The following is a 13,757-nucleotide window of genomic DNA, read 5'->3' on the forward strand; positions in this document are numbered from 1 at the left end:
CAGCTGTAGGAGGTTCCAGTTCTGATTCCTGTAAAAATGCTGCAGTGATTAGGAAAAAAGAGAGAAAGGGAGAGACTTGGTTTGGACTTTTTAGGCTCTTTAGAAGTGCTCTCTGGATTGCTCACTCTGGCTGTGGCTGTTCCCAGCCACCTGGACATCCTGACATTACTGTTAAGCTAGTGAGCTACATGTATATATATGTATGTGTGTGTATGTTACATATAGTTATATTTAGGGATTTTTTTGTTTGTTTCCATAACTGAAAGTTCTAAATAAACTTTTGGAAGATAACAACTGATATTTCTCCCAGCCTTGTCCTGTCTGCTCTGAATAAACAGTACTTGGGGATCTGCTTTTGTTTTCTTCTTTCGCAAATGTTTTTCTCCTCAATGCGCTTGAAAGAGATGGTTTGAGTTTTGCCCCTGATGCTTTGTAGAAAAAGCAGTGTTGCACCACACACATACAAACACAGAATCACCCAGATCACAGTGACGCTTAAAAAGTTATGAAAGAAATCAGGAGTTGGGTTTATCAGCCTGGATCAATGCTTTAGTTTTTACTTATAGGGGAATCGCAGAGATAATCTAAAGGGCAGAAGGTAAAATTCCCTGCAAACTGGACCAAGGAGACTGGGACAAATCTGCTCCACTTGGCAACATTTGGTCCCAGTTTTTCATCTCAAAGGCAGTTAAATGTTGCTCACAGTTAAAATAAAAGAGCAAGGAGCTCTTAAACAAACACCATGAATACTAATTAATGGTCCCGCAGTTCAGAGGGGCTCATTATGCAGCGAGATCTATTTGATGATGTGAAGGAGTAAAAACCATCACCTCTGGGTTTAGCATCTTTTTCTGTGAAGTTCTTCCTTTTATCCAGCCCTCTTGAAAAGCCATTCGGAGCAGTGGCATAAGGGTGGTAGGAGAAACAACTGGCCTACACATGGCTGCACGGAGGCAAGGCAGGTTTCCTCAGCTGTGGGGTCAGAAGGCAAGTAAAGACACAGAACTGTACAGATCTTACCACAACCTCAGTTTCCACCCTTTGCCTGAAAATTAGGACTTCCCCTTTACTGATGGGAACCTCCGGAGTGATCACCAATACAGAAGATACATCCAAATCATCCCACCACAAAAATCCAGGTGAAGGTGGGAGCTGGGGCCAGTCCAAGGAAAGAGCAGCAGCAAAGCGCACAGAATACTCACAGGCAGAGGAAACATTCAGGCAAAGCAAACTGCAAAATCCTGGAAGAGGAAAGACATTAAAGACCCTCCTAGTTTATTATCATGCATATTGCTGAGTTTAGATAAAGCCCCCATGCCACACAAGCCTGCATGGCTACACCCACCAGAGGAACCTCCAAGTGCCCAGTGCTGGGGACTGCACACCAGTGGGGCAGGTAAGAGGAGCAGATGGGGCCTGAAGTTTTCATTTACTTCCAGATGATGCCAGTAAGGCATCTCATAGCACTTGTGGCCACCTTATTGTTATGCTGGGAGAGGCTGTGATGAAAATGTTTTACTATAGTTTGACAGAGTCAACTTAAAAACATACTTTCCTCCTAAAAGCTGTAAGTCCCCAGTGACTATAATTATTGGTCATGGTTACCATGCTGAAAAGAGATCAGTGGGAAATATGTATTTCTCACCAGCTCTGTGTGTTTACTTCGCACATTTGAAAATACTTTGTGGTTAGTGAGTTTTATTATTTCCTGTTTCTAATCAGTAAGGCTTTTTCTGTTATGGGTGTGGAGGGAAGGGTCACATCGCAGCTGGCGAGAGAGTTTTAAAAATAGAAAGGTGAGACTGCAATACTTGGCCAACAATCTCCAGGAACAGTTTTAGTACAAGACACTCATTTTTCATTGCCTTCATTTCAAACTGATGGTGACCTTTCATATGATCTCCCTGTCACGTACCCAACTAATGCTGCAGGAATCTGTTGCGAGTCACTAGTGTTCAGTAAAGAAAACATTTCTTTAAAAAGGCAGAAGATGTCTCATAGCACTTCATATACACGAATTTCAGCTATTACATATGTTTGACAAAGGAACTCCATATTTACTTCAAACCCATCTGGTTTTACCAAAACCAGGACTGTACAAGAGCTATAATACTTTGCTCTTCAATACAGGCATCTCTCCACTGACAACCAAAAAACGCATAGCCAGCTACTACCACCTTCTCCCCAGGAAAAAGGAGGCATAGAGAAGCTCTCCCAGCCAGCTGGCTACTGCAGAGCAGACAGCACTGTCCTCATAAGTTGGTGTTTGAAGCTGCACCATCACACATGCTCTGGACACAGCAGCAGGATCCATACAGATGCTATTTTCACAGCTGCAGCAGGCGCCAGCAGCTGTGTCTCTTGGCTGCCGGGTGTGCCACAGCGCAGCCCAGGGCTTGGTCCCCCAGCACCCAGATGAGGCACTTTCAAGACTGCACCACTGCTCCCACCTGGGACTGCATGCCCAAGGCCCTAGGGGTTTGGAGGCACAGACCGTGGGGATGCTGCACAGCGAGGTCTTCACCTCATATGCAGACTGGAAACGGCCAAGACAAGCACCCAGACCAGATTCCTCGGCATGGGCAAGGCTAGACAGACCTGTTTGCTAGAAGCGGTCACAAGATGCATCACATCTCACCCAGCACGTGCAGGGCTGGGACAGCCTGCTGCAGATCTGGGCTTTGTCCCCTGCCAAAGTGCTGTTCCAGATGCGTATCTGTGAACAGAGCATTAAAAAGCAGAGGCTGGTTGCTATGTACACGGGGATGTGGGGAAGGCTGGACCCGAGGCTCAGGACCCCCACATGCCTTTAACAGAAAGCAATTACAGATTTATATAATAACGTAAGCCCAGGTGGACAAAATACCTACATGCATAGCAGCTCCCTTCATATAAACCACACTCCCAGACCAGCTCTCATGGAAACCAACAGGAAAACTCCCACTTATTTCTCAGAAAACAGGACCAAATCCTTTCCCGTTAGGAAAGTACAGAGGCTCATGAGTATGTAAGAGAACTTAGGGCCCTGCCATGCTGTCTTCTCCCAGACACAGACAACCCTCAAGGCCTCTGAGCATCCCTGCCTTTTCCCTTACTCCTCCTCCCACCCCAAGGGCACCGGAGCAACCTCTTTCTGACCCACACAGTCTCACAGTCACCCACAGCAACCAGGCCAAAATGCTTTAGGGATTTAGGAGTGGTGCTGAGCCCCTGCGGATCACTACCCAAGAGGACTGAGCATGCTGCTTAAAAAGGGAACACGAGCCAAATTTTCAGTTGACCTCTTCTTTGAGGGCTCACTTTGTCAAAGAGGAAACTCCAGCTGCTGGCATGACCTCTCCAGGAGCCGTGGAGGGGGTCCTAATCCTCCACACTCACAAGCAAGCAACCTTGTAAAACCTCATGCAAAAGCAATTCTGGGGTGAAACTTTTTCAAACTGAAGCGCACTGCTGTGGCTGCAAGTGCTTGTAGCTCGCTAGCAAAGTGCTTCTCTTGGGAGGGAAGTGAAAACAAATCCACCGACAGCAGAACACCAAAGACTTCACTTTCCCTTTATATATGCCATTATTTCACAGCTTTTAGTGTATACATACATTCCTGTCTTAACAGGGATATGCTCGTATTTCATCTCATGAAATTAATGTTTTGTTGAGAACCTAACCCAAAGTCTGTCATATTTTTCAGAGCTTTCACATACTCATGAATAACGCAGGAGAATCTGAAGCCAGCCCTGGATCTGATCTGCGCTGCTGAGATGTTTCATTTATAAATCTCAGCCCTGGTGAGAATGGGGCTGGCTGCCTGAGGCATCACCACAGATCTACCAGAGCCTGGGAACTCACTCTGCTTCTGAGACTCTCCTATGGTCCCTGCATTAGTTGTCACAAATCCTGCCACACATTTGGAGTTAAAAAGCATGTTAGAGCATTTTCACCAAGTTTTCTATGGCTAACACCACCAAGCAAATGGACTTCTTCAATCGATCCTATATCTGCTGCCACAGAGAGATCTGGTCCTGCAGAAACAGCTCAAAGGGGCTCTTCTTTGGGGCTGGAGGATTGTCCCTTCTGCTCTGCCGAACATCAAACACCCTTAAGGACAGCTGGGAATGATGCCTCCTCTCCAGGGTCTCCTTCCCAAGGAGGCCAGGGGAAATGGCAGGGCAGAAGCTTCATGGCCGTGGGAAAGCCACTCAGCTGGGAACAGCTTCACTGGGGTAAGAGAAAGGATGGAGAAACCACTGCTCAGCTATCCCTTCCTTCACTAGGAGCTTCCTAAAATCCTCTCCTCTCTCCATCTGCCCCTGCCTAGCACCCCTCATCCTTGAGCGTACCTACCCACACAGCAGAAGTCAACTGTAGGATGACTTCTCACTCAAATTGGCATAACAATGCAACCTTGTTTTAAACCCACACTCTAGAGCCCTGAAACTTTCTCTGCATAACAGGCCTAGATAGTTCAGCTGTAAATTTGTTTGCAGAGAGGAGAAACCCAGTGGCCGGACTTGCTACCCCATCAGAAATGCTGTCCTCTGCTGTAAAGAGCCGGTTTACTGCCTTTCATAGCCATCTAACGAAGTGCTTGCCTCTTCACTTTTATCTTCTATTTATACGGACATTTTCAGCAGCTCTTGCACGCTCCTGGCACACCCTGTGTATTTAAAAGCACAGGACTTAGTCAGCTGGATGAAGTAAGGCTTTACATAAACCACACAGGCATGGCGTGGCATCTGCTTCGCCCCCCTGCACAGGCTCTGTCGGGACCCCACTCGCTCTCACAGCCCAGCCACCAGCAGCTGGGCTTTGCGCAGCACCCTAACAGGATTATCCGGGGAACCGGCCAGCCCCTTTAGGAGCCAGCTGTCACAGCCCCAGTGTTGCCAACACCTGAGACAGCACACCGCAGCTCCACCACCTTCAGCTGAGATGTTAGTGTTTTCCAAAGCCCCAGTGCTCACAAGGAGATGCATTCCCATAGAGAGGTGGAGTTCATACCGTTCTGGGCCATGAGCATCATTTTTGGTGGCTGCCAAACGGAATGGAGCAAACCCTGCTGGAAGCACCTTCCTGCCCCTGTATGTCCCTCACCCTTCGCTCCAGGCTGCTACAGTAAAAATGTTTTTCAGCTGAAAAACTGTAAAGCCAGGAGTGAGCCCTACACAAACACAAAACTACAGGGTGAGGAAAAACCCCAGAAGGGCTCTAGAAGGCCACTCCTTTTTGTCCCAGACAGCCAGGGGATGGAGCATGGATCATGCCAGGGAGCAGGTAACCTTCTGCAACACAAGCCATATGCAAAACTGAGCTTAGCAAACTGCTTAGCTTTCCCCCAGCAAGCTCTCTACACGGTCACACCATCTCCCACTGCTCAAGCTGTTTCTTTCTACCTCCTATGGACTGAGGAGGGAGAAGGAGAGAAATAAGCATTTCCACACAGTTCAGAAGAGAAGATGTTAGGCAGGACGGAGAAGTGAGTGAGGAGAGCCACGGCTGAGCTGCTCGGGACAGAGGAGCTCCCACAGCAAGGGCAGAGCATCATTGTGCAGGAGCTGGGACTTTCCTGAGTCCCTCTGGGGCTGTGGGAAGAACCGCTCAGGAGCAACCACAACCACGTAACCTCAAACCTCTCTGCCCCCTGCCCTACCCTAGTTAGCCTACATGAGTATTAAAGTACAAAGCCAAGCACTTTAAGATACACACTTTTCCCACTGGAGAGGCTGTGAGAACAAGCAATCCTCAGGGGATAGCAATCACATCACCTCATGCACTCCTGAAAAGTGCTGAGATATTATTTTGATAGGTGTGATAGAAGAAGCGTCCAGACTATTGAACACAAGGAAAGCAAAACCTGGACAGACAGGTTCTCCAAACCAGACATGTTGCTATCAAAATCCTCTGGGGAAAAGGAGACCAAAGCCTCCTGGCGTTTCCCATAGTTTGACACTGCACTCATGAACACATACCTATTAGAAGACCTCTGTGGCAGACCAAGGCGCTGTCCTGCCTCGTCCATAAGAACCCGTGAGCAGACAGCACTTTCCAACACAGATCCGAGACACTAGAGTGTCCAGTACAGCTCATCTCAGCCACAGCTTTGGACTTGGTGTCAATTGCCCCGTGGATTTTCAGAGCAGACACAGTTACAGCAGCATAGTGTGGGGCATCAGCTAAGCATGGCCCCACAAGACAGCTCATCTTGTTCTAAGCCCAACTCTCACCTCCACCTGCTCCGCACCTGAATTTTCCCAGTCTCCTACGTGGGGGTGATGATTGTATTCATCTCGGAGATCTCTAGATGAAAAGAACTACTAGCAAGATGCCAGCGATTGCACAGATTAAACAGATGAGGCAGGACTTGAAAAGCACCTCTCCAACTGTCATATGAATCACTTCTCCATTGTCTTACCAACTCCAGCACTTGCCTCTTCAAAGTCCCTCCGTACAAACATACCCTTGCTACCAGTGGAGCCTTACCTACTGTGTGGGCAGTGCCTGACCCAGCCTTCCTGCTGCTCTCAGCCTTGTCTGATCCACACTCCCCACCAGACTTGTACCACCCAACTCCATCCTACTGTTCTGCCCTTGTATTAGCAATGGTATGGTCAACCAGGTCTTGCTACCTGATCAAAACTGCCTGGCTCACACGATGCACAGCATTAGTCCTGTCTGAACTCACCCTGCTGCATGAAGTGCAACATCCCCTGCCAGTTCAGGCGTTGCTTGTCCTCCCACAGCTGGCATAAAGGCAACATGAAAGCATGAAGCTGTGCTTGGGAAGATTAATTTGTAGCTGGCAGATGCCTTGTTTTTGCAGAGTGACCCTCTATTTCTTTCACGAGGAATTTTTTCCAGCCCTGGCCCCTTATCAACAGGCTGGAAGGCGATGCCCATGTCAGAGTAGCAGGCTCTGCTCAGCATCTCTGTCCCTTCCTGCTGGATGTGGTGCCTGGTCACTCCAGGCACTAGTGATTCATTTGGAAAGTGTGTGATTTGAGGCGATACCTGCAGCAGGGCAAGAAGGAGCAGGGAAGCCTTGGCATGAAGCCTGAAAAGAGCCGTTGTCTGTTCCTCTGACAGCTGCAGGGAAACTGGCACTGCTCTGAGCAGTCATTGGCTGGTTACACTGCCATACCCAGGTCAGTGGTAGCTGAAGGACAGAGCCCAAAGGCAGTCAGCTTGGAGGTGCTCCCCAGGGTATTCCCTGGCACAATGCAGCTCCTGGTCAGGTTGCTCAGCCCAGCTTCAGTGCAGCCAGAACACAGTGCCTGGCAGCTGAGCACCTCACCTTCCAAACCAAATGCTTCCAATGAACAAGCCCATCGTCTCCCACACCCTCATCTTCTCCAGTGGAGGTGCTTTTACAACAGGAGAGGGTGGCAGGCAGCCTCCCAGGATGGCTGCAGTTACTTTCCAGATGACAGCAACTCCAGGGAAACCCCAGCACCTGTCCTGATGGAGGTCTCAGCAGACAGAGGAAGAAACCATTCCGGCCATTCCCCAAAACACCTAATGTGTAAAACAGGAGCCTATGTTCTTCCTGATAGCCCAGGCTGACCCTGCCACAAAGGGGAAATACTCTGCCCTCATCCTGGCAGACCGGAGCCTGCAAACACTTCAGTGCAGGCCATACTGCAGTTGTAGGTGTGGGACACAAGAGTGATGACCTATGATCCCTGGAGAGCTAAACTTCAACACCCACTTGAGGCCACTACTCACCAAGGGCTCAATGTCATGTAAACTCAAGGGCATTGTCTACATCAGCAATTGTATGTGATAGAGAAGATCAGTTTGCTGAAGCAGTTTTGAGGCTCTTACATCTACCATGTATGCTGTTCAAGCACGTTACTTCCAGCTAGACTTAGTCCCCTGGACCAAACCCCTGGACACACATGTCATTCACAGCTGCCCAGAGAACTGGGTGCTGCTTCCGACCACCACATCCTCCTCCGCAGTTGGAGAACATCTGGTGCAAGCTCACACCAGAACTTCTGATACAGTTTCCACCAAAATGAACCCAGTTTGTGCTCACAAAAACCTGCGCTGCCAGCCGATGCAGTGCACAGAGAGTGAGGACAATTAGGAAATTTGCTTCAAAACCACACAACTGCTCCAAAATGAACCACCAGTAGAGTTGGAACCTATGATCTCTCAATGCCCACTGGTTTTGGAGGGAAATATGGCTACCCCAGATGGAGCCTAAAGTGTTTCCATAAACTTTTGGTTTCACAGCTTTAATCCTAGCCCCTCAGGGGGGATTTTACACACCTTACACCCTTCATCCAGCTGTCTGTGTCTATATCCAGCTCCTGGCATGCAGATCAGAGAGGCCTCACCCAGCACGCAGACAGCTCTCCTTCCCTAAACACGGGGCAGGCGCTGCTCCAGCTGTGTGTAGAAAGCTAGCCTGCAGTACTCTTGGGGATCAGGAAGCAAGTCTGAGCGGGAAGGGATCTGCCTGTCAAGGGCACTCCCCTCCACCCAAAGGGCCACTGGGCCAACAGTCTTGAGATGCTTTTGGGTAGCACCTACCTGTCCTCAGCTGGATGGGGCCCCATCGTGAGCAGGGGTTTCTGCTCCACACCGCGTACCCCTGCAACTGCTTGTGTGGTTGGGGTGGATCCTGAGAGAGGACAGGGAGCTTGAGGTAGGCATCGGGAAAGCACCCATGGCAGAGGAGCAAATACAGGCTGCAAGGTTGCCCTCGGATGGACCGACTGCTGCCAGCTTGAGAGGAGAGAATTCTCCATTTATTCAGGCAGAGATTCTGCCTGAAATGGGAAATAATGTTTTTAGTGGCTTTCACCAGTCAAAGAGGAAACACAGAGAGAAAAATGAACAACCAGGAGAGCAGGTACACAAGCTGTATATTTTAGAACAAGAGCAGGTTTACCCCAGCACCTACATGTCTCTGCCATCCCCAGCCAGAGGTCCCAAGTCCTTCCACAGCTGGGACATGAACAACAGTGAGGTGGAAAATATTTACCTCCTCAAAGGTGAGATGTCATTGTTCCAGCTAAGCCTTCATAGCTTCGATAATACTCTTTGTAGCCTTGTTACCTCTTCACAGAAAGTCAAAGGGCTGAGGAGGAATGGGTTCTGGCTGCCTCAGAGACATGAAACATCTGTGGCCAAATCGAGTCCCCAGGTGTCTGCACTGCTGCGTGGTCCAGGGCTGACCTAGTGGGGGTTAGCCATGCCAGGGCTTTGCACTCGCCACCTATTAAAATTCCTTCAAATATATGGGAAAAGCCCCTCTCAATAAACACATGAAGGCAATACACGCTCATTTTAAGAGACACTGCAGTAACTCAACAACTAACACAGTCTCTTTGGCCCACCATATATCTCCATACATGTGTTTCTCTCTGTGTGTATGTGTGTGTGTGTGTGTGTGTATATATATATATACACACACAGGTTTATGTGCATGCATGTTTGTACATACCTATACACACACACATAAAGAAATATCTGTCAGACTACTTGGGAAACAGAAAGATCAGGAGGCAGCAAAACATGAGGAGACTAAAGCCAGCACACAAAATAATTGCTTCTCCAAGAGCCTCCCTATGATTTTCCACAATAAAGTCAACAATATTGAGGGCAGAAGAACCAGCCCAAAGCAGCGGTGAAACCGGTAGCAGTGGAGCAGAGAGAAACAACCACAGACAGAGAAATAAATGGAGCATAAGGCAAGCAGCAAATCACCCCGTACATGCTGCCATCAGAGTTCTACCACGGCATTTTTTAGTGTGTCCTGGCTTCCTAGGTATTCTGAAGGAGTCTGAGATCAGCTCCTGGAGTGCCCCTCACACACAGCACTGAGACAGCTAACCTGGCACAGGGGGGAAGACAGGGCAGATTTCGTTTCAGGCTTCCAAAGGTTTACTGCACTCACAGGCAGGATGAAATAGCTTTGAGATTATGCAGCTTGTTTGCTGTGGAGAAGGGGCCTTGCCTTTTTTGAAGGAACACTTCACAGGTGTGAGAGCAGGAGAACCTTTTTTTTTGCCCCCCCTTTTTTTTTTTCAGGAAAAAGAAGGATAAGAATGCTAATTATTTCCATGCTCCCCTCCTTCTCCAGCACCCTCAAAAACATCAGCTCCTCTCTAGCATCCCCCTCTCCCCAACTCCAAAAAAGTCATTTCAAAAGGTTGTTCTGCCCTGGCCATTCCTAGAGACAGAGCACAGGTGTGTATACACTAAATGAAGGAGGCGCTGCGTTCCTCCGGGGGAGATAAGGAGGCAGAGAGAAGGAATGCTTTCCCCTGCATGTCTGTGCATGACCCAGACCCAAACAGAAGCAGCATGCAACTGGTGGTTGCCCAGCAGATGACTCTCAAAGTGCTCAAATGCAAGTCAAGGTGGCAAAAACAATCAGCCAAAAGGCTTGCCTGCAGATGGCCTGTGCAGACCTCCGGGACATGGTGGCAGGCCACAGCACAATGCTGTCTGAGGGCTCCCTGCATGCTTGAGGACCTCGGTTTTACAGAGAGCTCAGCTCAGGCTTTGGGTGCTGATATATCCAGCTCTGGGGCACTCTCAAGAGAAACCCTCAACCTCAAGGTATAATGGAGTATGGGCATGTGAGCATGGGTCCACACACGCACATATAGGGAGTTCCCTGACGAATACTGTTCCCAACAATGGGAAGCCACCATGCATTCCTGCTTCCAGATATGAGCAGGGATTTTCCATGCCTTACCCACAAGACATTGAATACTGGCTTAGGAAGCAAACAGCATCACTCTTCATATCACTGAGACAGCAGTCACTGAATGGGGAGATAGGGTGTATTGGCTGCCAATCAATTGATATGCATCCAGCTCCTCTCACTTGCACCTAACCAGTCTTGCTGGTGCAGCTATACTGGCAAAACTCCCCACCACAGCAAAATCCACCAGTGGAATCAACACATCAGACAAGCAAAATCAGCTTTATTTACCCAGCGCTTTTATGCTGGTATAACTGGTAGGGATTTTGCAGTGAAGCAGCATAATTAAAATCAAACAAACAAACAGACCTCTGTCGTCAACATCCTGCACTGACCAGACTTGACAGTGTGATGCTGTTTGATCCGGGGGTCCTCTGCAAAGGAGGTACAAAGGACTATTTCAATGGCCAGGGAAAAACTCCCATCTCAGGGGTAAAATACAGATGCAGAGGTGCTTTCCTGAGGTAAGGGATCAAAAATACTGTAGGCAGCTGGAAATGGAGGAAGACAGAGAAGCAGAGGAGAGCTCTTAGCATGAGGCTTTGCCCACCATTTCTCTGGGACTGATGTATTTGGCCTCTGGCCTGGACACCCTCTGAGTTGTGGGATATACGTGTGCAGGAGTGTTTGGTGTCTGGGTGCCAGGTTAGAGACAGGAATTTCCTCTGTTTGCACCATTGCTTCAAATACCTGTTATGATGCAAGAGCATAAGAATTGCTTTCAACGAGAGCAGGAGTCCATCTAACACAGCATCCTGCCTCTGATGGCCCAGGGAAAGAGCAAACGGGGCGAACACAGAGCTGTTACTCCATAGCACACCACCAGCACCCTTACTTTATTTTTTTATGGTTTCCATTTGCAGAGTGCCTAATTATAATCCTTGTATATTGAAATCAGAATTAAGCATGGCCAAAAAAAATGAAGATTATGGAGACCTGAATTTCAGAGAGCTAGTGCTGAAGTTCCTATTTTAAGTCCAGCCAGATTTAGGGCTGTCAATCAAAGTGTCACATTTGCCTTCAAAGACTGCTGTGTTATGAGGCATTTCCTGATGCTAAGCGCCCTGGCTTAGCTGCCCATTGCCGCTGCGGGCAGAGCTGAGAGATCAATCACTCCGACATATCAAATACCCAGCAGCTCAGTGCTTATTGTCTGGCTGATATAAAAAAGTATTTGCCCTAATGTCATTTTCCAAGTGATGCTGCAGCCTTAAAGTGAAGAAGACACTCTCCAGAAGAGAGATGGGGTGCAGCACCCATCTCAGGGCAATGGAGCCACAGTGTTGGTCTCTGCAGCAGCATTTCTCCAGAGGTGTCCCTCCACCTCTAGCAGCCCATCAGTTAGGACACCTGATGTGGTGAGGGCCTGTGTTTCTTTTCCACGGTCTCCACTCTCTCCAAGGGTTGTTTCCAACACAGCTAAGAGGGAGGAGATGGGTGAGTACAGACAGGAGGTCCCTGCACAGGTGTCCCCCGGAAGGGGGGAGCTCTGCCTGGGGCAGCTATAGCATTGACAGAGCAGCCAGGACAGAGATTTCCCCCATGCTTACCCTCTCCTCCCATTGCCTTGCCAAAGTTTTTACAATTACTTTTATGATTTTGCCCAAGGGATTAAAAAGATTAAGGCATGAGTAAGAAAACCAGAGGCATGTGGAGTCTGGCCACAGCGCGGGGGCCGGCTCAGGCTCCCACCTGCACTGGGGGGGCTGCTTTGATGCCTGCAGCATGCGGGAACTCCCATTTTGACTCACGGGGACCATTTTCTCCAGCAATTTTGCCACACCTTGTGCTCCCACCATGTTATCCTCCTTTGCAGATCTGCCTCTGGACAGGAGCCTATCTCACCTCATCTGCCTGGGGACTGCAAGCTCTTCTCAGCTCACATCAGCAGTGGCTATTCATAGGGAGAAAAGCCATTTTCAGAGTTGAGTTTTGGCACCCCACCCCTTTCCCAGACCAGGGGAATTTGGGATTCTGATTTGGTCCGAAGTCTGCATAACCAACCCCTTTACAAGATCCATGATTCCCCAGTTGCTTACAACTCATCCCATGGGGAGCCCTTACTTGCTTTTCAGGTGGTTTCTTCATTTGTGTTACAGGAACATAATTTGCAAAAAAGGAGGTGAAGTGTCTTCTGGAGGAGATGCAGCACAGGCAGGCCAGGTGAGGAGAAACTCCATGCTGGTCCCTTTGAAAGATCTCCTTTCACATGTAATTTTGGCATGGCTGACCACCAAACCTGCTTTGGGAGGCCAAAAATAATACACATACATCACACCTATGAGAAAAACAAGCATGGGAATGACTGCCATTAATGAAGACTTGCCCGTATGGGTCATGCTCCACTTAGGAACAACCTGCTCTGAGTGACCCCACATCCCAACCCCAGAGCATAGGAGTCAGAAATTTCAGATACAGCCAGAGCCTGCTGAGGAACTGACCACAGGCAGCTCTTTTCAAACTGGGATCAGAAGGGTAAACCAGTCTGTAAAGCCCTACAGTCCAGCTCCCCATGCCTGCACAGATGGCCCACTGGAAAGCCTCATCATGGGCAGGGTTTGCAACACCTCTCTGCTCGTATCTGAAATCAGAGTGCAGCAAGGGGCTCATCCACAGTGGTAACTGGTGGGGAACATCCTGCTGGGGAGAGGATTTCAGTGCAGTATGACAGTCTATATTTACGGGAATACAATACCCACAAGAATACATCAGGGATTCGCCCAGGTGGCGGAAACGCGGCAGCTCCTGCAATTACACTCAACATAGGAGAGACGAGATGCCAGCTAACACCTGCCTTGTGTTTGTACAACATCACAGTACAACAGCTGTTGCATGCCCCCTGCATCCCAGACAGCTTGGAAGGTAAATATAATACTAGGTATAGGATAACCCGGAATTTCTTGGCAGCTAGGGCAAACACTCAATGCACTTGCTGGGCTCTGAAATAGAAGGTCACATGCGCAGAGATTTTTACCAGCTTCTCTGGGAGGGAAATACCAAAACACTGATGCCCACAGGTTTTTTCTTCTCCAAAAGCTGCATC

General features: G+C 48.8%; 1 long non-coding RNA gene across 10 annotated transcripts in view; it reads right to left on the reverse strand.

Annotated features, from left to right (window-relative positions):
• The window catches only part of LOC126039492 (uncharacterized), a 45,754-nt gene that overhangs the window by 15,286 nt on the left and 16,711 nt on the right, over nt 1–13,757 (reverse strand). For 7 of the 10 annotated variants that reach the window (XR_007506334.1, XR_007506336.1, XR_007506330.1 and 4 more), the window contains 3 exons: nt 12,779–12,953; nt 8,984–9,229; nt 8,530–8,768 (listed from right to left, as the gene is read on the reverse strand). The exons of 2 other annotated variants lie outside the window; for them this stretch is intronic. This is a non-coding gene — a long non-coding RNA (uncharacterized LOC126039492). Of the gene's footprint in view, nt 1–8,529; nt 8,769–8,983; nt 9,230–12,778; nt 12,957–13,757 lie in introns of all 10 variants that reach the window. One more of the 10 variants, XR_007506331.1, reaches the window with a different exon arrangement.

This window comes from Accipiter gentilis, chromosome 6 (genome assembly GCF_929443795.1).
Source record: "Accipiter gentilis chromosome 6, bAccGen1.1, whole genome shotgun sequence".
Classification (NCBI taxonomy): domain Eukaryota; kingdom Metazoa; phylum Chordata; class Aves; order Accipitriformes; family Accipitridae; genus Astur; species Astur gentilis.